At 40.9% G+C, this 23,533-nt stretch overlaps 1 protein-coding gene across 1 annotated transcript in view; it reads left to right on the top strand.

Moving 5' to 3' along the window:
* The first annotated feature begins 1,147 nt into the window (after positions 1-1,147).
* Positions 1,148-23,533, top strand: part of EXOC2 (exocyst complex component 2) — a 1,143,674-nt gene continuing 1,121,288 nt past the window's right edge. Inside the window, exon 1 of the mRNA XM_086965054.1 lies at positions 1,148-1,277. The gene's annotated coding sequence lies outside the window, so the exon portion shown is untranslated. The remainder of the gene's footprint in view (positions 1,278-23,533) is intronic.

The raw sequence follows: 23,533 nt of genomic DNA, 5'->3' as shown, positions 1-23,533 counted from the left end.
GGAAGAAGAGCTGGTTAAAGTGATAGAAAGGAAACGAAAGAGGAGGGAGGTAGAAGTGATGGTCTTTGCCATCTATGCCCATTGTGCATACGTAGCTTTTACACAAAACTTTGGGCACTGGCACTTACTCTTTGGAAATTAAGCACTGCCTTGTTCTAACTTATGATGGTGTTTGAAATGCAGGCAGTTTCAGGTAACCCAAGATACTGAGTACATCTTCCAATGGCTGCAATAAACTCTGCTCTACGAAAAGTCATATCGTGGAGTACACTTTCGAAAGATAAAGTTAAGTGAAGTGAGAGATAAGAAAAAAGAAACCATGTAACTGCTGTAAACCCGACAATGCAGTTACAGAGTAGCTAAGGATAAGTCTATTCTAGTCAGGGGTGCTAGAACTGGGAGTTGTAGACATGGGTTCAGTTGGTTACCTAACTAACTGATGAGGTACTAACTTTGAATTTATACAAAGCTCTGAAATTTAGTTACAAAGATTTGCCCGCTTCTCAAAATTCGTATTCATTAAAACTCATGGCACACTGTTAATTCTAAAATACAGAAGATTATTTTTTGAATTTTTAAAATGCCATTCAAATACGAATCACTAACCTCATTTTCTATTCTACAACTAAGTGTATGATCAAGGAAAGAAACCTATCTTTCGTAATGAAAACTGTTTTAACGTAAATCGATCTAAACACCTTTAGGTAATGTCCACGCTATATAAAAAATGCATTTAAAAAAAGATAACGAGGTCTGGCTGTTAGTTGTTGTATCTGTTTTCCTCCAACGGGCCGCCGAAGGGTACCCCGTGATTGCGCCCACACTTCACTCACTCCAACTACGCCCTGCTCCATCCTTTTTCCTATCCAGAAAGTTGTGCGGCACCCGCCGGGGCTGACCGGGCTGAGACAGGATGCGGTTACCGCTGTATCAGCAACCCACTCTCATCCGACACACCCCAGCCATTCTAAAACCGCTCCATACAAGAGGGCGGGGGTAATCACTGACGTCCTGTTAGTGGATTGCATGGATAGGCCACCTAGTATACTTCACAGCCAATCACTATATCGAAATGCTGCGGCGCATTAGGATTGGCTAAGATGATCCAATCACAGGTAAACTACAAAATACCAGCCCCTCCCACTCCTGAGCGACTGCCGTACATGTTCTGCTTTGAGACCGGGTGTTAGGCGACCCGGAAGTGTTGAACAGATGACATCCGTTAAAATATCAACAACGAGCCGTGCATGTCAGGCTGCGGTTCACGGACACGCCTTGTAAGTATTGAATACATGTTCACCTTAACATAGCGGCATGAATCCATTTAATTTCAGCCTGAGGTCATGTTTAATTATACAGCTTTGCCGAAAAAATGGGTTTAAAAGTCAGGACCAGAGGATGTCCGGCAAGTGCTCATTGGTATTCCTGCAGTGCACCGTACCACTTGAGATAATGTTATGTCATTATTTTGTATAGATAATTTTTACAATGAATGAGGCCTCAGATCGTTTTCTGGGTGGGCCCATAGCAGCCCTTCTGTTGCTTGGTTGGTAAAGTGTGTTTTTCGTACTGTGGTCCCTTGTGGGAAGAAATTTGACGTTGCGTTCTGTTCACCTATTTTTGTGACAGACTTGTGGCTGTGCTAATGCATGACAGGAAGGTGTTGGAAAGAGTCGAATTTGCACACACCATCATTATTTCTTTTCTTTATTGTTGTATTGCACCATTTCTACCCCTATGCGGGATTCTCCACCAAGAGTTTAAAGAAACAAGCATTTGCAATGCAATAGGTCTCACATTTGCGAGAGTTTGAGCTTTTGGCATTGTAAATTACAATATCCTTAATGTATGTGTTTTGAAAACCTGCAAGTATTGTGTAAACACACACTTTGTACTTATAGGCGTTTTTTACGACCAGCAAGGCTGGCAGTAACTGTGCCTCTTTGTACTTGTTGTAGTCCATGCTTACCAGAAGCAAGGATGCCGGTAAAAGAGACGCAGTTACTGCCAATTCACAAAATCTTTTTCAATACTGGAAAGCTTTGAAAACATAGCGCCAAGACGCTGTCGGGTAATCTAGCACTATACAAAACCTAAAAACATAGCCTACTGTATTGACTGCTAGAGCAGTGGGAAACGCGTGCAATCATCTTCTGTTGGAGCTCTATGTTAGAAGGCATGGTGGCTTGAACCTTTCTGTACCATCACTGTGGTTTGATGGCGCTCTTTGATGTTCATTGTGGTTGCTGGCTGTATGCAAGCTATGAGCTCTACAGGAGGGGATATGACAGCTGGTACTGCTTGGTACCATGTGAGTGATGGGTGCTTCTTGATACAAAGCTAACAGCGCCGGGTGGCCTTAGTGTGATGGAGTGCCATGACACAGCACTGGTGGTATGCTAGACTTTGTGTTTGATGGAAAATATAAGCAGGAGGCAGATGGTGTGGCGCAGTAGAAATATGGAATCAGACACCAAATATAGCTCCATTAAGCACACCATACTTAGTAGAGGCATACCGGCACTACAAGGTCCCCAGCTTTACCACTACTTGTCCTAAGTCCTTTAGCATTAGGGGAGAGGATGTAGGCTAATGGCATATGCAATCGATTTCAAATGTGGGGAACATAGTTCAAGTCTCGGCAATGACGCTTAACATCCTGTGATTCGGGGCAAATCACTTAATCTCCCTGTGCCTAACAAAAAAAAATGAATGTGTTCTTGTGTAACACGACTGGTGTTCATGTAAAATGCTCTGAAACCTTTGTGTCAAGTTCGTGTTAAAAAACGGGGGGGGGGGGAGGATTAGGTTAAGGTACATAGTGAAACAGATTTGACAGTGCGGAACATCTAAGATAAAACTTTGGGTAACAAACAAAGTGAAAATGGAGTTGCATTGCACCATACATAGAGCATTAGGAGCTATTAGAATTGATAACAAGGACAAGTCAAGTGCTCCTGGGTGAAAACGTGCCCATGCATAGATCGAGTCTAGTACTGGGATAGTAAACCATTGGGGGTGTTACTTTTGTACTGTACCCACAATAGTACAAGGCCAAGATGAACGCAGCTCAGTGTGGTGGATGGTCTCCAGATGGATTCTAAATATAGCCTCCTGAGATGAGCACAGTGCCCACACGAAGCCGTTATGAATTACAAATACTGGGCACAAAGCTTAAGATGTAAAGCAGGAGGCTGCCTCAATTTCGGTTTAGGGCTCCGTGCAGTACACACACTGCCGATGATCTTACTCAGTGTACCGGATGGAGGAGGCGTTGCGCTGCTTGTGCGCGACTTAAGGTCTGCGGTTTTCGGCAAAACATACAGCTCCTCGTCTTGGAAGCCCCCACATCGTTCAAAACTAAAAGCAACTGGCATAGGAACCGTTTATTCTGAAAGAGCTCCTGTTTATGTTGCGACATATTGTTCCTCAATCCCCAACAGAACATGCACACAGGCAAAACAGCCCTCAGTAACTGTGGATGCAAGGGGTGCAGGAATTACACTGCATAGGAAATCTTCAGAGAAAACGCACAAGTACACTCCTTGGTGAAGGCTATGCAAGTCCTCGGAATGCGCCTCAGGGTTTGGGGTGTACAGGCGACCCAGGGCAAAGCCCATGCCATACAATGGGCTCTCTGGTGACTTAGAGGAATGCAGAAAGGCGTGGCATGTAGACTCCACGGGTGCGATGCATGACCGTGCTCGCCCTCCTGGGCACACAAACATGCAAACGCCCAGTTACCCGTAGATAACATTACATGCAAGATAGTTGGTGAACTACCACAGTCAGCAGGGTTAGATGCCTGCGCAACTGGGCTGACGGCTTAATAGCCTACGGCAGCATGTTCTCAGACCCAAAGCTCAGTTAAGCATTCGTCCAGTGTAAACCACGCGATCCTGAGTGCGGCGTCGCTTCAAGGACACCACGCTTGGTTTCTTCTTTCTTTTTTTTTTTTTTACTTTAACACGGAGCACAGTGTCCTTGAAGTGGGCGTTGCACTCAGTGTTAAAGTTAAAAAATTATATAAAGAAACCGAGCACGGTGTCCTTGAAGCGGCGATGCCCTTAGTGTTAATAGTAAAAAAAATAAACCAAACAGAGCGATGTATCCCTGAAGTGGACGCAGCGAAAATATCAATAAATAAAGTGCGCGCAATGTCCCTAGCGGGTGTTGCGCTCCTTTAAAGTAATAAAAAAATATATAATTTGGGCGCATATAGCTGCAGCACGCGCTTCGCGGCGGAATGACAAAAAAAGTGCCTACCAACTAATTCAAGAAGACCGTCTAACGCCGCAAGTAAACGATCCAGTCCCTAGGGCGGTCCCAAAAGGAGACATGGCGGTGACAAAGAAGCCTCATTTTCAATCACAAGCCAGCGTTTACCATAAACAAAGACGCCAGCCAATAAAAAAGATGGGTGGGGCTTCAACTCCACTTTTAAAATCTCCTCTAATGCAACAATATGCCTCGCAGAGCGTGCAGCACATGTGCGCTGCAACGCTAGGCGAGACCTAAAAATGCAAATATGATACATTTTGCAACACAACTTTTATTACAGATGCTTGCACAATCCTTGGCTGGATGGAGACTGGAGATAGGGCTGCGTGGCCCAGTGAATTAATATTTGGATGGTGAGGAGTGGGTGGATACGTTAGCACTTGCCCTGGTTTTCAAAGTGGGTAGACTGAAAAAATAGGGAAGGCACGTTTCTATGTGCTCCGTGGAAGGGCGAGTTAGCACTGCTTATCTAGAAGCAATTTACTTAAAACGTGTAAAGCTAGGTTTTCATTTAATGTATTCCCATAGTGCCTCATTGTCTGTATTTCTATTATGATGAACACTGCCATTAAGTTATTACGTCGCCGCTCGTTGATGTAAAATTGTAGTACTTCTTCTATGTTTGCTAAATGTCCCGGCTTTTGCTTTTCAAAATCTGGTCACCCTAGGATGAATTCAATTAATAACGGATGAAAATGAATAAAGACTTTTAGCTACACAGAGCCAAAGGGCTTATGGTTCTAAACAAGGGTATGTGCTCTGGTTTTCATTGTAGCTTCTGCATTAAAACATCACCCCCCCCCCCCCTCAAACACTTTCAGCACCAATCCTTACGAAACATTCTTGGCCTGGTTTTATTTAACTTAGTGCTCAGATTTAACGCCTAAAAGAATTAAACACAAAGCATTATGCTTTCATCTAGAATGGGAGAGAGAAAGATTTAACCACGTAGTGGCTGAATTGCACAACGTGAAACTAGGTAACCATGCATCAATCCTGGCTTCTTTTTGTCCACATTGTATTTTTTTCTAGGCAATTGCTTTCTGTGCAGTACCTCCTTTTCCTTCATCATAACATGGCAGCTTCTTGAAATACATCAGTTTGGGGTGTCCACTGCATAAAAGCAGAAGTCTATAATGTTTCTCAAACTAAAGTAACACTCTGAGCCACACAAAACACAGCTGACTTTACTCTTGGTTCACTAATAGCATTGTTGTCAGGGCTGTGGTGGTGGGGGAGCATACATGTTTCTCAACCAATCAGGATTTATAAAGAGCAGCTAATCACTCGATAGGCTATCTTGGTACTGATTTAATGAGCTCATTATTAGAATTTATCACTTCTAACAATTGCCACTCAATGCAGTGGTATAGTTTAATATTCTAAACTGAGACAACCAACAGCATACCCCCTCTCCTCGCTCCTCTAAGTCCCTGAAGGTCCGCACTCGAACAGGTGACCCTGCAGGAACCAACCAAATGCAACACAAATGTTTTTTAAGCGAGTGGGGTCTGACTGAGCACGTTTTAAAATGATTTGTTTTTCATGGTTCATTTAATGGGTGCTGAAGTGCTGCAGGCAGGAAACAAGGCCGGCCCAGCCCCAACAACAAAATTGCCTGCGTCCCCGTAATAAAATCGGTCTCCAGCCCTTCAGGAAAATGCCTTGCGCCAGTGAGTGTCTGCTCACTGATGTTCTGGGATGCTGTGAAAAATAGTGAACAGCGTTTATACATAATTTTATATGGTCCATCCAGGACCGGATTTGCTCTGACCTGGTGAATAAATAGACACTTTCCTGTATGGGTCTGTCAGGGCCTCCACATGGTGAAAGGGTGTGTCATAATTTGGGAAATCAACAGACGGTATTCATTCATGTATCTGTGCAGTCCATTCCTAAGTGTAGTGACTGTAGGGAATTAAGAGATCCAGAGAGGAAACTTAAGAAACACTTCTCATACATGAGTCAGTTGAGTACAGTTTGGAGCAGTGATGTTATGACCCAGGGTACATCAAGGAGGACCATTAGTTTGATGATGTTACTGTCAAAGAGATATTAGAGCATTAGGATTCACTTATTACAACTTTTATCAACTCGGCGAGTTGCTGCATGTAAGAAGGAACTATGCCAAGAAGGAGGAGTTCTTTTTCCAGCCCGAGGTATTGTTTACAAGATAATTCCAGAGGGGTTTACCTGTTAAGCCTTCTCAAACAGGCAATACAAAGGACATTACGCTTTTCAAGTGGAACAGTCTTACACCTAAAACAAAAAAAAACATTAATGAAGAGAATATGCCTATGTAAGCACCCAGAGTGTTGTTAGTAATGACATTAACAAAATTGTGATCAAACATTGGCATATGGAGCAAGATCTATTTTGCTCTTCCTTCAAACCTTTGTTCGCTTTTAATTGTGGTCAAAACATTTGTAAGATGGCGGTTTGAGGAATTCTACCATCAGAAAGTCAACAAATCTGTGTTCACAAAGCAGTCTTCCCCATCATTGGTCATTTCAAGTGTCGATAATGATTAATTTACAAGTACTGACTGTAAAACAAATGGTTGAGCTATGGTCACACTAAATATACTTTAAACTGATTCACAAATTGCAATTCTTGTATCATCATTTTTGCCATAATGTTCTCCTGTAGTCTCATTTATATTGGTCAGATTACTCAAAAGTTGTAAGCCAGAATATAACTGCATTGTAGCAGGATTAACTGTATCACACAAGCGCAACTTGTTGAACATTATAACAAGGAACTTAGGCACTCCTTAGAATGTAGTCTCTCAATGACATGTTCTAATTTTTCTTCCTTGAGCATTGCATTAGGGTATTACTCTGACGATTCGTTGATCATGTATATAATTATTTCTAACATTTCAGTTTTTCACACGTGATATTTGTTTATTTACAAATTTTTATCCTAAGTCCTATGTGAGTTACACTGCAGGATATTTTGACTTCGTAACATTAATTTATTGTTCATGAATTTAGCACCCTTTTGAGTTTTAGTTAATAATAACTGGGCCTTAATTTTGGCATTTTTGAATTTGGCACTTTGACAACTTTTGTTTTTAGGAGGAGCCTGCAGTCAGAGAGTGCATGCGCTGCTGTCTCTTGGCAACCTATTGTAGCTTAAAAAAAAGCAACCTAAAAGGGGCTTTTAGTCTACCCATAACTTATCATTTGTTGGCATCATTATCACTCTTCTTAACTGCCTTCTAATTTGTCATTGTGTCACAGGCGTCAGTTCTTGTGTATCACATGGACGAAGTACAAATGTATTTCTCTTAATTAGTGTCCATCTCCTGTTCGCACTGTAATTGTAGTACTACATTTTCATTAAAAAAAAAAATATTTATATGAACACAACCCTACCCGGAGCACTTTACATGAGCACAATGTCGATTACACAAAGTCGCATTCATATTTCATTTTTTTAGCTTGTGCTTTTAGGGGTATAGTTTCAGGAGGTTGTAATTGACAGCAATTTTGCAATGGTGATTCCTTGTGTGTGCATTTGTTTTTGTTTTGTCCTTCTCTCCACTCCAGCCCACTCTGATACACCCCAGTCTTATCCACGCCACTCTTATTCACTCCAATCGACCAGCCACGGCCCGTGGAGGCTGTTTCGGTGGGGCAGAGAGGCGGGGTGGGGGAGGGGCAGGGTGGGGGGTGCTAAAAACCAGAGTATGGATAATTGAAGGTAAGTAAACAATTTAATTAATAAAACAAATTTCGTAGCGCGCCCTGCATAGCAAAATGTGATGCAGGGTGCGCTACGAAATTCGTTTTTATTTATTAAATTGTTTACTTACCTTCAATTATCCATACTCCGGTTTTTAGCACCCCCCACACTGTCCCGCCTCTCCACCCCACTCCTTCCACGGGCCGTGGCTGCAATCGACTCCACTCCACTTTAATCCTCCACTCCAGACCTACTGGCTTTGCCAATGTTTGCTTTGCAGGCTCCCATTCATAACAATCTTTCTTCTAGTCCCATAGTCTGTTTTCCTTTTTCTTCCCCTATAAACATCACTTTTGTGAGTCATAATTTTAAATTAATTAATTTCCAGTTATGTATTCATCATCTCTGCAACACCTCGTCTGAGCCATTTTAATATATTTTTAAAGTTTTTTTTTGTTGCAACCTGACACTTATCAGCATCCACACAACGTAGTGGTTGGTGCACTTTCATAAACATGTGATGTGCATACACACATTTGACCCCTGACTCCTTGAATACAAATTTGACGTGGAGTGTGTATGTAGCACACACTATGCTGTGAAAGATGGCTCCCTCCTCATTTTTGTTTGCTTGTATGTACATACAGTACCCTTGCCTGGTACTTTTAAGGTTGATTATTTATTCGCCTTAAATTATTGGTCAGTTTATTTGAAAATATATTTTCTTTTCTGGTCCTTTTTCCTTTTATACCAGTGTCCATACTGTGTTAATTTGATCCATAGAAGAATTTGCCTTGGGGTTTCAGTATACCTTTATTACATTTACACAAACACATTTTTCTATACTCTATTTTCAGTATATTTTCCCGCAGCTCTAAAAATATAATTTTGCTTCTTTTGGTGGAGATTATTGATAAGCCAGTGACCTCTCTATATGGTTAGGATGTGCATTTACCATTTGGTCTAGAACTTTTTGCTTGTCCTTGACTTTGACTTAGACCCATTTACTTATTATCTTTTTAGGGTGCCACCTTTTCTTTTCCTGACGAAGACCCTGCTTTAAGTTCTTTGGTTTAGAGGTTGAAACGTCGACATTTACAATGTTTTAAACTGTCATATGCTTGGTATTTAAATTGATATGAAGTATTTGATGAGTTCTAACTCCTCTGATTGCTCAGTGTTATAGCAAAAGCCTTTGTCCTATAAATTCAGCTGTGTACTTTTTTCACCAATCTCACTTATCACCTGCACTATGCAGTTTCTTCACTTGGAGCACCTTACCCTTGGATTGGTCAAAAACGATGCTTATAGATTATATACACAAATGTTGAGTGTTGGTAGTGCATAAACATGTATTTATCAACATACTTTGTTTGTCCAATACTTTTGTGTATTGACTGCAGGTTGTCATTAAATGATTCCGAATGTGTACTAGATGGCCCTCATGAAAATACATTTTTCTTAATAATTTGTTGTTTATTAAGTGGAAACAACAAACACCCTAAGAGTTCAGCATGCATTACTGAAAGTTGTTCCAATATATAAATGTGTACACATGATTGCAAAGTATTAACATTTTGAGACTACATATTCTGCTCCCAAAATGCTCTCTGATTAGATGCAAATATTTGCAGAAGCTTGAAAGCAAGACTGATGATTCTTTGCTTTCAAAATCAAATGTATACACCAAAAATATGGCTCTAGAAAAAAGAATTTTACCTAACTATTGTGCAATTTTAGGTACACTTTATTTTATGTGTTGTTTAATAAAATGTGTTTGTTATATGATAGTCTCCCCAGAGATAGGTTAACAATGGAAAATCAGAGTAAAGCCAGTTTTGGCAACATTATGGGAAACAAGAAAATAAAAAACAATTGGCAAAGCAAATAGTCCGATGTAGGTTGTTAACTTTTTGGTTTTGTCAATTCGCGTTTTGATTTGACTTTGTTTTGTAAAACTTTATTATTGTGGGAGCTGCTGGATGCTCACAAATACAGCAAAAACATTTGCCCAAAACAAGTTTTAGTCTCAATAAGCACATTGTGACATAGTAGTCCGTCGCACTGGAGCAAACGTCTTTATGAGCCCCTTGTGAAATAGCTGAATGTCATCACTCACAGTGAACGTAGCTATACATGAAGCTGCATATTATTGTAATAAAAAGAAAAGGTCTTGGCTAACACCAGACCTAATTAGGGACCCAAGTCTTTAAAAAAAATCACAAACTTGCATTCATGGTATATGTCCTTGGCTTAGTGTAGATTCACTGCTTTCATGAATTCACAAGAAAAATAGGCCTGGAAACTGAATTCCTAGAAAAAGTTTGAACTACATTGTAATATGAGCAAATATGCATGTGTAGATCTGCTCATTTGAAATCTGAGTGTTTGCAAGTTCACTTTCCCTACAACTCCTTTTTTCCACCCTTGAAAACGTTTTACTTCTGCTCTTGTCAGTGGTAAATTTCCAGCCTTTCCTAGTATGGGGGAATATTAGAGAAGAGTTGGTGAAGACCCTTACACATGCAAGTTTGTAGCAGTGCACAGAATGAAAATGGCTTTCCCTGGAAGCACCTATTCCGGCCCCAGTAAATTTGTGAAAAGGTTGCAAAACCATCCAAACTCTGATATCTGAATCCTGCCATAATCAGAGTCTATTTTCAGAGCTATATTGTAATGAGAATGCTACCATATTTTGTCACATCACTGCATGGCACTAAAGGGACAACTGGATTTATTGTTTTACAAGTACATTTATCAAACATCCAATCCCATCATGAGTAGAGTGGAGAAGTGTGGCTCAAGTGGTTGGAGCGGCAGACCCTGATGCAGAGGTCTGGCCCGGACCAGGGTTCAATTCCCCGCCTCGGCGGGTCTTGAGCTCAAATTTCCCCGGACCTGACAATTCTCGCCTCGTGCCTATTCCAATCATGGAGTCCCACTCTGTAACTCTGGGCAATAGCTTGATTAATCTCCACAACGGCCCCATGCAGCGGGATGCCTGGCTTTCACCTTGGGGATGCCCAGTAATGGGTTATCTCGCAGAGGAATACCAGGACGGGTTCCCTAAGCAAGCGCTGGGACGCTTTCGGGCAGCCATGCACTCTACAAATCAAATTTTATTTCATTCATTCATTCAGTAGATACTTTAGAAAATTCCACACCCCTGCAAAGAGTCAATGGGTACATTATAATAAGGAGCGGAGGTATATGGAGCTTGCATTTCGGTTTCGGAGGAGAAGAATCCTTACTTTGTGTGCTAATAGTGCGACCTAGAATCACACTGGCCTCCACTTCCTGGAGGTCTTTTTCCCTCTGTTACTCTTGGCTCACCCCGTTTTGTCCTGGGCCTCCTGATTCTGATTCTGGTGCTTGTCCGCATTTTGTCCATTGGTGGTATAATTGTCAGTTTTTATTGCCCTAGTCTCCTTGACCCTCCTCCCAATGGTTCAGTGGTCCTTCTGGCCCCACCAGTTGTCCTGGTTCCTCATTCCCTGGTCCTTCTGGTTCTTGTCCTCTTGGGCGGGGTTTTCTTAGTACTTTCTGGTCATGGTCCTCATGAAAAGTGTGATTCTTTTGTTGGTTTAAGCCATCCTAATCCTCCTTGCCTGCTCATTGTTCTTCTCTCTCTCCTTTTTCTTTCGGCTGCCCCTTTACCCATATGCGCCACCACATCAGGTAATTCTGACAAGACTGTCACATGAGCTCGCCCACCCCAGCTTATTCATTTCTATGTTGAAAGGAGGCTGTTGAGACATGAACAAATAGTGCTTCCTATGCTCCAGTTTAATTACGAGTTGTTTTGTTTTTTGTTTTGCCAATGCTGAGCCCAGCTCCTACCAAGAGATTACCCTGGTGGTGAAATGTATGTTCAGTAAATAGTTATAATAAACAGTAATACATTTTGGCATAGGTTTTCCGATTTTGTTCCACGGCATCCTGCGTTGTTTTTGGACCGATCTCATACCGTTCCATGTTTGTTCATATCTGTGAATCCTCTGCTTACAATTGGGCTTTAACTTGATTATCCTAGTATAGGACATTTTGGACAATAAGGAAATTCAAACATTTCCGAACCTCCAATGCATACTTTGATTTTTACTGAGGATGGATGACTGCAGTCACAATGAGGATTGACTTGAAGGTTAGCATATCAATGATTTTCGTTTGTGAATGGTTTTTAGGAGCTTTACAATCAGGTGTTTAGAGAGCACCCTCTGATGGCCTGTATCTATTCAATGAGTAAATTGTTGCAGATGTTTGGGTGTTAGGGAAATTAGAGGAAATATAAAAGGAAGTTATGACTTAGGTCACTGTGCCAAAGTACGTAATAGTTTTGAAATGTTTTTAAGTAGATTAGCAGATTGTAAGGCAACTTTAAAGGATGTCAATGTGAACTACTGTGCTGTGTATTTCGAAACCTTTAAAATGTAAGACAGTATGTCACACAAAGGCTCCACAGAGGCTGTTGGGTATCTGGTTGGGGTGGGACTGCGCTATGGTAGCACGCTGTTAATCTGTACACCTTGTAGAAATCAGCAAGGGTCGTTCGGGGATATACCTATAGTTGCCAAGGCTACTGAGGCATACTCACGTGTGGGTGCTATACACCATTAATGCAGTGTACCTAGTTCTCTTCAATTAGCACTGGGGAAGTTGCAGCCCGTTGTTCATCAGTTTATGCAGGGTTCTTTGTCCTGAAGACTGGCAGCCAATCAATCCTTATTGCTTTTGCACATGTTTGACCTCGAAATGGGATCAGGACTTATAAATAGGGGGCACTTGAAAACTTTGCTATCAGACTCTATCCAACCCATTTTCACAGCATTCAGAGTGTCTAGCAGTCTTGCCCAAGTGCCCCATCATTTTTCTTGGACCTCATCCTAAAGGTTTTAAAAAAATGGAACATGTTTAGAATAAAAAATACTGTATGTCTTTATTTAATTCAATTATTGCAAAAGCACATTTGGGATTCATGCATTGTTAAATTGACTAATTTGTCTGTCTAGCATTGCATCTTTTTTTATTTTGACTAATTACATGGGTATTTAGGCAGGCATTTTGGAACTGAGAGCTTTCAGAAACCTCTTCAGACTAAATTGCGGCAGATGCATGCAGTGGACAAAGCAACCTTTTGGAATATCACACAGAAATATTACATCATATTTGTGAAGCCAGGACCAGCACTTCGAAAATCATTCCTGATGTTCTCCACCCCTGATTAATTTACCACTACCATCATCATTCTGAAAAGTGCAGTGGAATGGGCTTTGACTGGCCTGTTCTTCTTGATTAGGTGAGCACCCTTCTGTAGGACCATAACAGACCGAACCATCTCCATGCACTAGTTGTCACGCTGAGCAGCGAATAAACTAGTAAGGCAGTGGCCTACTCAGACAATTTTGCTAGCAAGTCGCAGGCATGAGAGGTCCATCCACATCAAATTCTGGTTGGCATACCTTTATCTTGGTGGTGTGTACACTGTCGGTTTTGCGACGTTGTGTATATATACGTCCAATTTAAAAATCAGCCCTTTAATCACTACATTGTCATTATCTTCAAATATTCATATACTAGTTGAAGCTCCTCTATACTCCTACGCCCCAGCTAAATTATTCTTTAATTTCCATTTTCAAATATGCAGTTTCAACTTTTGCAACTTGGAACAATAAGGACATGGACAAACTGCCTGAGCCGAACAGGCCCACAACCCGTTAACACTATTATGCATTGTCAATAATACCAGTTCCACACTCCCCACACTTTTCAATTCTTATTTTTAACTTTGCTATCAGTAACTTTTAATACACATTTCTCTTTCTGAAATGAGAAATTCCAAAAACTGCCTCCTGATTCTGCTCAGAGTAGGCTTGAGCCTATCCTCAATACCCAAAGAATCTAAAAGTACAACAGCTCTGTTTGTTTTTCCAAACTTAACCTGTCCTTCATCTTTAAAAACGTTTTCAAACCAATAATAACTCCTACTCCTTGCTCACAGTAATATGTCGTTGGCGTTACAATCTTGGTAACGCATTAAAGAGATGATGAAAGTTTAATTAGAAGATGTGTTAACCCCTGTATTTTCTATCTTCGTCTTCCTCCAAACTAATTGTGGATTTGTCCCATAATGTTGCCATACCTTCACTGTCAATTATAGATCTATAAAAATAAAAATAAATTGTGAGATCAGCATGTATAATTAGTCAGACAATATATAGACATTACACATTGGTGATCAACAGACATGTTTGTACATAGGTACACTCTATATGTTTGTATGGTGCCTTTTTCATAATAATACATTCAGTGAGTTTTGAATCTTATCTATTTATTGCCAGAAGAATTTAGCAATAGTAAGTACCATAAACAGGGAAGCCAACCGTACGTCCCTGATATGTTAAGAAAATCAAAGGTGAAGTACACTTTGCTATAAAAAAGAAGTAAGTATGTGTTGTTAAAAGGGTACACTTCCAAGGCAGGGAAAAGGGAAGGGGAAAACAGCGGGGTGGGGGCAGAAGGTCACACCTGGAGCCCTTATTGAGGGCCTCCCCATAGACCAGGAGAGCGAGTGAGCAGGCTGTTTGTTACATCTGTTCTTAGCTAGCAGCCCTTCCATGTTACCTATATCATCTGCTAGAACAGCAGGGGCAGTAGTTGCACCTGCTAGTTGCGTGCACCTGAGGCTCTGAGGCAATATATAGGGAGGACATGTTGAGAGTTTGGTAGATGGTCTTAGTGCTTTCTTTATGTTAGGCCCTCATGGAGGTTTATTATTGTTTTTAATGTGGGCCTGCAGCTGTTCAGTGAGCTCACTGCATCCGTGCGCTACGGGCAATTTACGTAACCATGCAAACACAAGGAGATAATGGACAGAGTGCTGAAACTCGCCCCCAGTCACAGATAAAAGTTAAATCCATTATCGTTTTTTAGCTCACTTAGCCACCCCAGTTCAGACTCATCCATATTCAAATCAGTCTTGACCCTGTTCCTCATGGGAACCGTCCAGCCCGAACTGCCAAGCCAGTTCTTCCCTGGACCGGATACCAGCATCCTGTGACCGGTTTCGGGGAAACACCCCTCATCAGCCAGGCTAGCTTGAATCCAATGGCAAAGTGAGTAAGGGACCCACGTCTGGGCATACCCTGCCAACTTAGGGCAAACAAAGCTAACACAAGGAGATAATGGATGGAGCGTTGAAACTTTTCAGATTCTTCTCCCCCCATCCAAGTCACAGATCTGGATCAAACCCATCATTGTACTTTAGCTCACTTCACCACCCAGCTCAGACCCAGCCATATGCAAATCAGCCTTGACCCTGTTCCTCATGGGAACAGTCCTGCCCGAACTGCCAAGCCAGGTCTTCCCTGGACTGGATACCAGCATCCTGGGACCGTTTTCGGTGAAACACCCCTCATCAGCCAGGCTAGCTTGAATCCATTGGCAAAGTGAGTAAGGGACCCACGTCTGGGCATACCCTGCCAACTTAGGGCAAACAAAGCTAACACAAGGAGATAATGGATGGAGCGTTGAAACTTTTCAGATTCTTCTCCCCCTCTCCAAGTCACAGATCTGGATCAAACCCATTGTTGTACTTTAGCTCACTTCACCACCCAGCTCAGACCCAGCCATATGCAAATCAGCCTTGACCCTGTTCCTCATGGGAACAGTCCTGCCTGAACTGCCAAGCCAGGTCTTCCCTGGACCGGAAGCCAGCATCCTGGGACCAGTTTCGGGGTAGCACCTCTCATCAGCCAGGCTAGCTTGAATCCAGTGGCAGAGTGAGCAAGGGACCCACGTCTGGGCGTACTCTGCCAACTTTACGGAAATATCGGAGTATTTCAGCATGCCAAGCCTGTTGTTCCGCAGTCACCCGTTGTTTCTGTGTATGCTGCTATTTAGTCAGAGAAGGAGGGCGCAGTGCTTTTACATTCCATTGTTAATGTACGTCGGACGAGTAAGAGAGTTAAAATAATCTGGTCTTTGCCCTGTCGGTGTTGGGTTTCTTAAATAATCCTAATATACGAGTCTCAGGAGTCCTAGGTTTGGAACTTCAAGTGCACAAGCTAGTGCATCAGTCTCTTGACTCCACTAGTGGGTGAGTCTTGGGCATGCCCACAACATGTGGAAAAAGTCAGCTTCTGGGATGCATATCCTGGACAGTGTCGAGGAATGGTCAGTAAGAGCTTCCTAATCTAGCCGGTGTAAAGTATGCTCTGTGGAGAACATAAAACTGCATTAATTGAAATCTAGTTACATGGTATTCTGTGGGGGTATTGCTGCACTTTCCACTATTCTTTATTATTGAATGCCCTACCTATGTGTATTTCACATCGGTCATGAAACGGGGATAATTCCGCAGCGACAGGTTGCCACAGGAGGTGGTACAGTCACTGGACAGGTTTTCGACCCGACTCGAAAGTGTGCACGTTCTGCAAAAGCTCATGTGTAGGTAACTTCCTGCCTCTGGGCGAGAAATCACGTTTCTAATGCATTTATATTGCATAAATTGCCCCATGTGTATGCCATATTGTTCACAGAGTTCTTGGAAGCTCATTGGAGTGCCTGCATTATATAGCTCTCCTATTTCAGTGACTGAGATGATTGACTATTGTGTTATGGTATAAGGGTCAGTCTGCCGATGCATAGGGGAGACGGGGGAGTGGTAATACCGGAGCATATGTGGGGTGGGGCACAGTAAGCAATAATCTGAGCTTCAACACACTGGCAGAAACCAACATCAACTTTGGTTCTCCAGCTGTACGACAGGAGCTAGGGAACAGCAATCTTTATAACACCCCTGCATCTGGTTTCAATTGGGACAACGTTGTGTCCCTAAGGGAGTGGCCAGCTAGCCATCGGGTAGGCCATTGTAGCTGGGTCACCACATAATATTTCCGAAAATTGGGAACTCCCCGCCTCCCCTCTCTGTTGGTAATTGTGTGTTGATGGAGCCATTCATCCCCCCTGGTTTATCATAGCAGCTCTCTGAGGAGTACATCTGGTTCCCGAAAAAAGGATCTGGGCAAGATCATGGGGATATCATTGAAATAATACAACTGGTAGCATTTTGACTTTTGCCATTCTGCCTGCCATTAATAGGGGCAGTGTAATCCTGAATTTATTTTGTCTTTAGGGAACATACTGCTGTGGGGATCTGAAGACTTCAGCACCGAGTGTGAATTGCTGTAGCATTCAAGGTGTTAAAGCAGTTCAGCTCCCACGCAAGGCATCTAATCCCTCTAATAGAGCAATCTGCTTCAATTAACATTAAGTCTGAATTCCGAGTGGAACCAATGCAATATCACCTCAATCCTAGTCATATCCTCCCTAACATCTCAGATATAGACCAGTAGGTCATTCGCATAGAGCAAAACCACATGTGTGGTCCCAGCCACAGGAATGCCAAAGTCTGCCCCTTCTTAACGAAGTGGTTTGATAGCAAGCACAAAGAGTAGGGGGGGAGGCACTCCTCGCTCTTACCTCTATGTGTCGTGAAAGAGTCTGAGATACAGCATCCCTTCTTCATTCTGGCTTGGGTGCGGAATACAAAATCTTCACCCAGGCAGCAATATATCTGCCAAACCCACATTTGTGAAGGACTGAGTGCATGCATGACCATATAAGGGATTCAAACGCCTTTTTTAAATCGAAGGTAAGGCAATCAAATTATAAAATATTTAAGTGTTATACTGTGAAATTTAAAAAAAAATTAAGGAGCATCCTCATTACTCATAGGAAAATTGATTTAATTGTGCACAAACTGATGCAAGGTTTATTTTTTTCTTTTCATTAAAAAGTAATTGGTGCATTTATTCTGTCTGTTTACAAAATGGCAACTACTACAATTAATTATATTGGAGGGAGTGATAGTAATGCTGTTGTAGACAAAGCCAGTTATGAAATACAACACATTGCATTACAAATGCTATAGGTGTCACATTTGCGAAAGTTATAACTATTGGCATTGTAAATGACAAAGCTATTAATTTCGCTATTTTCAAAAACAAAACCTAAATAAAAAAATTGTCATTTACAATACCAATAGCTCAAACTTTCCTAATGCGAGACCTATTGCATTGCAAATGCTTGTTTAGATAGTTGAATTCGTCCTTATTGATGAGGCCCATTCCTTTCCATCTGTACTATATATATATATATATATATATATATATATATATATATATATATATATATATATATATATATATATATATATATATATATATATATATATATATATATATATATATATATATATATATATATATATATATTCAACAAGCTTTTACCCCTGTAGAAACGCCACACTCCATCGACCAGGCAACCCACAGGGGGAATACATAAACTTTTAATTTTGGCAACTTTCGACGGCACGCACTGGGGTTTAATACCTGAGGAACTACATGATCCAGAAGGCCATTACGGCACGCCCACTGAGGCGGGACTCATTATAATTGAAAATAGATCCTCATAGTAGCTGTGACTGTTGTTAGCCAGTGAACAAGGGCAGACATGCTGCTCGAAACGCGTATGGCTTGGAAATCGGCGTTGGCGCATGGAGCCGATTCTGCATGCAAACCTGCAATAAATATTGATTACAACTCCTTTTGTGTGGCGTTTCTACAGGGGTAAAAGCTTGTTGAAATATATATCTATATCTATATATATATATATATATATATATATATATCTATATATCTATCCAAAACCACAAAGTTCACCACTTTTGAGGATGTCCACACAAAGAGTTGCTCTTTCAGGTAAGTGATGGCACCATGGCACGCTCGATGCCATCAGTCTTCAATCTCCGGCTCAACGCGTTTCGAATTTGCATTCTTTGTCAAGAGCCTTGCTAAAAACACACATCAACTTAAATGCGGAACGCCATTCCGTTTTATTCTTGATGCCGCCTACAGTGGGCGTGTCTTTTTTTCCGATAAGCATTATGGTGGCTGGAGTGTTCACGCATAAAATAAAAGTCTGAGTGGATGTTGCTATGTGTTTAAAAATGTTTTGCAGCATACAAAACCCAAGTGGGGTGACGTTAGGCTCCAGCTCTGCCTGCTGCCAATTCTAACACACTCACACGCCTTGCAGCGGTGGTTCGTCCTCGCGACCGTGGAGACAGCCGCTAAAATCCAAAACCACAAAGTTCACCGGATGGGAACAAAGGCAGATCCTGGAAGCTTTGAAGCCTGAGCACCGGATGGGAACAAAGGGGCTCGAGAGTGAGTGTGTTAGAATTGGGGAATTAGTCCCCCCCTCTGCAAACGCGCCAGTGGCCTGTGTTGCAGAGAGGTGTAAAAAGGGGCATAGCCTCATTACACCTCTGTGCAATGCAGCCCCCTGGCGCATACTGGAGGTTCCAGGTGGGCTAGTTGGCTCCCAGGGACCCCCAGTATGCAAGGGGAATTAGTCCCCCCTCTGCAAACGCGCCAGTGGCCTGTGTTGCAGAGAGGTGTAAAAAGGGGCGTGGCTTCATTACACCTCTCTGCAATGCAGTCCCCTGGCGCATACTGGAGATTCCTGGTGGGCTTTCAGGTCTTATATAGTTAGGAATTAGCATTAAAAAACCTTTGAAATTCACTGAAAAAAACATAGGTTTCAGGCCTTATATAGTTAGGAATTAGCATTTAAAAACCTTGCAAATTCACTGAAATAACCATAGGTTTCAGGCTTTATATAGTTAGGAATTAGCATTTAAAAAAAACCTTTGAAATTCATTGAAAAAACCATAGGTTTCAGGCCCTATATAGTTAGGGATTAGCATTTAAAAAACCTTTAAAATTCACTCAAAAAAACTATAAGTTTTAGGGGTGTTATAGTTAGCTGGACATTTTACTCATACAAAACCATTGAAATTGCTCCTATATAGTTAGTTGTACTAACTATATTTCGCGCACCCGCAATCCACTGCTGATGATGTCACATATTACATCATTCATGACATGGTCAGTGATATCACTGTCAGCCTATATATATATATATATATAGCCCGGCCATATATATATATATATAGCCCGGCCATATATATATATATATATATATAGCCCGGCCATATATATATATATATATATATATATAGCCCGGCCATATATATAGCCCGGCCATATATATTGCAGCGGCCAGCCGCTGCAAGAGGCTGTGCAGGCTTGCTAAAAACGAGAGATATATATATAGATATATATATATATATATATATATCTATATATATATATATATATATCGTTTTTAGCAAGCCTGCACAGCCTCTTGCAGCGGCTGGCCGGGCTCGCTACACCCAACAATCCAACCGAAATCGTTTTACCAGTATATAAAAGAGAACGAAGTCCAGGCCACAATCCTTTGGTTAAGCGTGCTTTAATGTCAGCAGCAAAACTCAACGCGTTTCAGAGATCAAGTCTCCTTTGTCGCGAGTATGAGAACAAATAAAGTTATATATACAAAACATGTGACTCTCACCATTAGTGAACATAAACAACACATTCCCATCAATGACAAAACTGAGGAAACTGTCACCTCTAGGTTTATTACTGATTATAACCTACAGTCCAGAGATGTAAGGGCAGCTATCACTAAATTCTGGGATGTCTTGAAAATTGACAAAGATGTGGCGAAAGGTATCCTTGATTACCCACCGATAACATACCGTAGAAACAAATCACTTAAAGACAAGATCTGCAAGACACTCGTCACAATCCCCAGCAGGACTAATCCTGTACAGGGATTTTATATCTGCGGGAAATGTAAGGTCTGCAAATGCAGCACCACACAATGAGAAAGGCAAAAAATCATGGCTAACAACATCTCGCTTCTGGAAATGTTCAAAATGCAAAGCCTGTGAGCACGGCAAAAACATTCTCTCATATGAATTACAAAACGGAAATATAGAAAAAATCACTGATCACATAACGTGTGAATCCAAATTTGTAGTTTATGACCTGCAAAGTCCATGCCACAAACTATACGTAGGAAGCACAATAAATAAATTGAAACTACGTATACTACAACACTAAAGGGCAATCAAGAATCAGGATCTCGCTTATCCAATGGCCAAACACTTTCAGGAAAAACACTCCAGTAATAACCAAGAACTCAAATTCTTTGGTGCAAAATTGGTAAAGCCAAATGAAAGAGGAGGAGATAGAACCCTAGACTTAAGAAGAGCAGAATCAAGGTTCATCCTGGCGCTGGGTACAGAGAATCCTTTTGGACATAATTTGGATACAGAACTATATGTGCATTTGTAGAAGAATAACATTTCTGGATAACACATGTAGAGAATGTTGATCTAATGGGAAGAGAAAAAAATCTAGGTTTCATTAAAAAAGTTTCCAAAAAATTCAGAAAGCAGATAAGAAAATGACTACAGGAGTATAATACATGTGGATATATTCAAAAATATAATGTTAGGGTAAAGCATATTGAATGATTGAACAAAGTTGATTTATTTATTTTTTTACTTTTATTTTTGAAAAAATCTTTTTGGGAGAAAGAAGAAAAAATGTTTTAAATATGTTGCTCACTATGCTTGGTTTATGAAAGTCTACTTTAGCTTGATCAAAACACAGAGAGTGGGTAACTTTTGTATTTCCTCGGTTCTTCTACATATGCAGATAGAAAGGATAGACTTTGTTGGGAAAGGGCATGGGACAGGTCAAGGATAGGAATGCGTTTTTGCACATAAATGTTATTTGCACATAAAATGTTTACATATGATATTTTGCACAATGCACTTGGCACTTTATTAGTAAGATCGCTGACTGACCGACCCAATAGATAATTGTTACCTTTCCATTTACTTCGTCTACCTTTCCCCCTTACTCTCCCTGGTCCTGCAATGAATTTTATTGAAACTGTTTGGGATAGTTATTGCGAATACATTGTATATTAAACCCACATTTCCCATATTTATGTAATTTTAAAGAACTTGTATTTTAATCATGAACTTAAAGATGAGAGTGACGTTGCTCAAATGAAATTTTTATTTGCCTTTCTTGTCACAGGGTACTTTACCAATATGTTTTTCTGCTTGTAAAACTGTGAACATAAATGAATGCTTAAAATGGCCACTGAAAAATAATAGATTAGCAGGGTTAACAGTCTAGTCTGTTATTTAAGGAAATGAAGAAGGGACTTTATGCACTTTTAACTTTAAATGGACTGTTTGGACTGCGGGACTCTATGGTCCAGTTGAAGGCAATCGCCGAAACGCGTTGACCGTCCTCCTTGTCTGCACGATGGTGTTGAGAAAATAAAAATTCACCTTACCTAAAAATCGAGTGTTGGACCCTGTTTGTGCTGTGCTGTTTCTGGACCTCCTGGCTGCGTACTGGAGCTGGTTGGGTCCGTCCTTTGAGATATATATATATATATATATATATATATATATATATATATATATATATATATATATATCCACCTCCAGGGAAACCGAAGGAAGGAGCCACACACGTATATATATATATCAATCAGACAACATGTCTTTATTCTTTACTGCCCTTATGTGTTCCAATATTCTTTTTTTGAGCATACATGTTGTGCTCCTGATGTATTTTATTTTGCACTCACATTCAATGATGTACACCACATGTGTTGATGTACATGTGTTTTTCTCTTGGATTAACATAGTTTTTCCATTTGGCTCAAGGATGTAATTCTTGTTCAATCCAATTTTACATGCCTTACATGTATTGCATTTTTTGAAGCCCTTTTGATGATCCGTCAGCCAACTACATTTTTCTTATGTTTTTTTACCTTGAAATTGACTTCTCACTAGTTGATCTTGTAGTGAGTCAGTTTTTCGGTAAGTTATCATAGGGCCGTCTCCTAGCATCTTTCCAATATCTGGATCCCCAGATATGAGATGCCAGTATTTTTGAATTTTGGTAGCGATAATCCCTCTTTCTTTGCTGTATGTTGTGATGAATCGTGGGGGGCCTTGGTTTCCTTGGGGGGGGGGTCTTGTTTTTGGGTTCAAGAGTTCTGTTTTACTTTTTTGCGAAGCCCGCTTTTTACTTTTTCCTAGACTTCTTTCACTGTAACCTCTCGTTTTCAGTCTGGTCAGGGTTTCCTCTATCTTCTCTTCAGCATCTGTTTCTTTCGAGCAGTTGCGTTTCATCCGAAGACATTCGCCATAAGGTATACTGGCGATTAATGGTTGAGGATGGAAGCTCGTACCATGGAGTATGCTGTTGGTTGAAGTTTTTTTAACGAAATAGAGATGAATGAATTTCATTATTTTCAATGTAGATTTTTAGATCCAAGTAGTCTATTTCCTTTTTAGTGGTTGTGCAAGTAAATTCCAAACCAACATCATTCTGGGAGAGTTTCAGATAATAGGTGTTAAAATCCTGCAATGTACCGTTCCAGATTAAAAACAAGTCATGTATGTATCTGACCCATAGAATTATTTTTTCTAGATCCATTTGGTTGCTTGAATCCCAGGCTATTGTTTTCTCCCACCAGCCCATCGTAATGTTCGCATAATTTGGCGAAAAAGAAATGCCCATAGCTGTTCCATATTCTTGTTTGTATAATTGATGGTTAAATAAGAACACAT

The sequence above is a fragment of the Lissotriton vulgaris genome, chromosome 4_1 (assembly GCF_964263255.1).
Source record: "Lissotriton vulgaris chromosome 4_1, aLisVul1.2, whole genome shotgun sequence".
Lineage (NCBI taxonomy): Eukaryota > Metazoa > Chordata > Amphibia > Caudata > Salamandridae > Lissotriton > Lissotriton vulgaris.
This window is presented reverse-complemented; position numbering and strand designations above follow the sequence as displayed.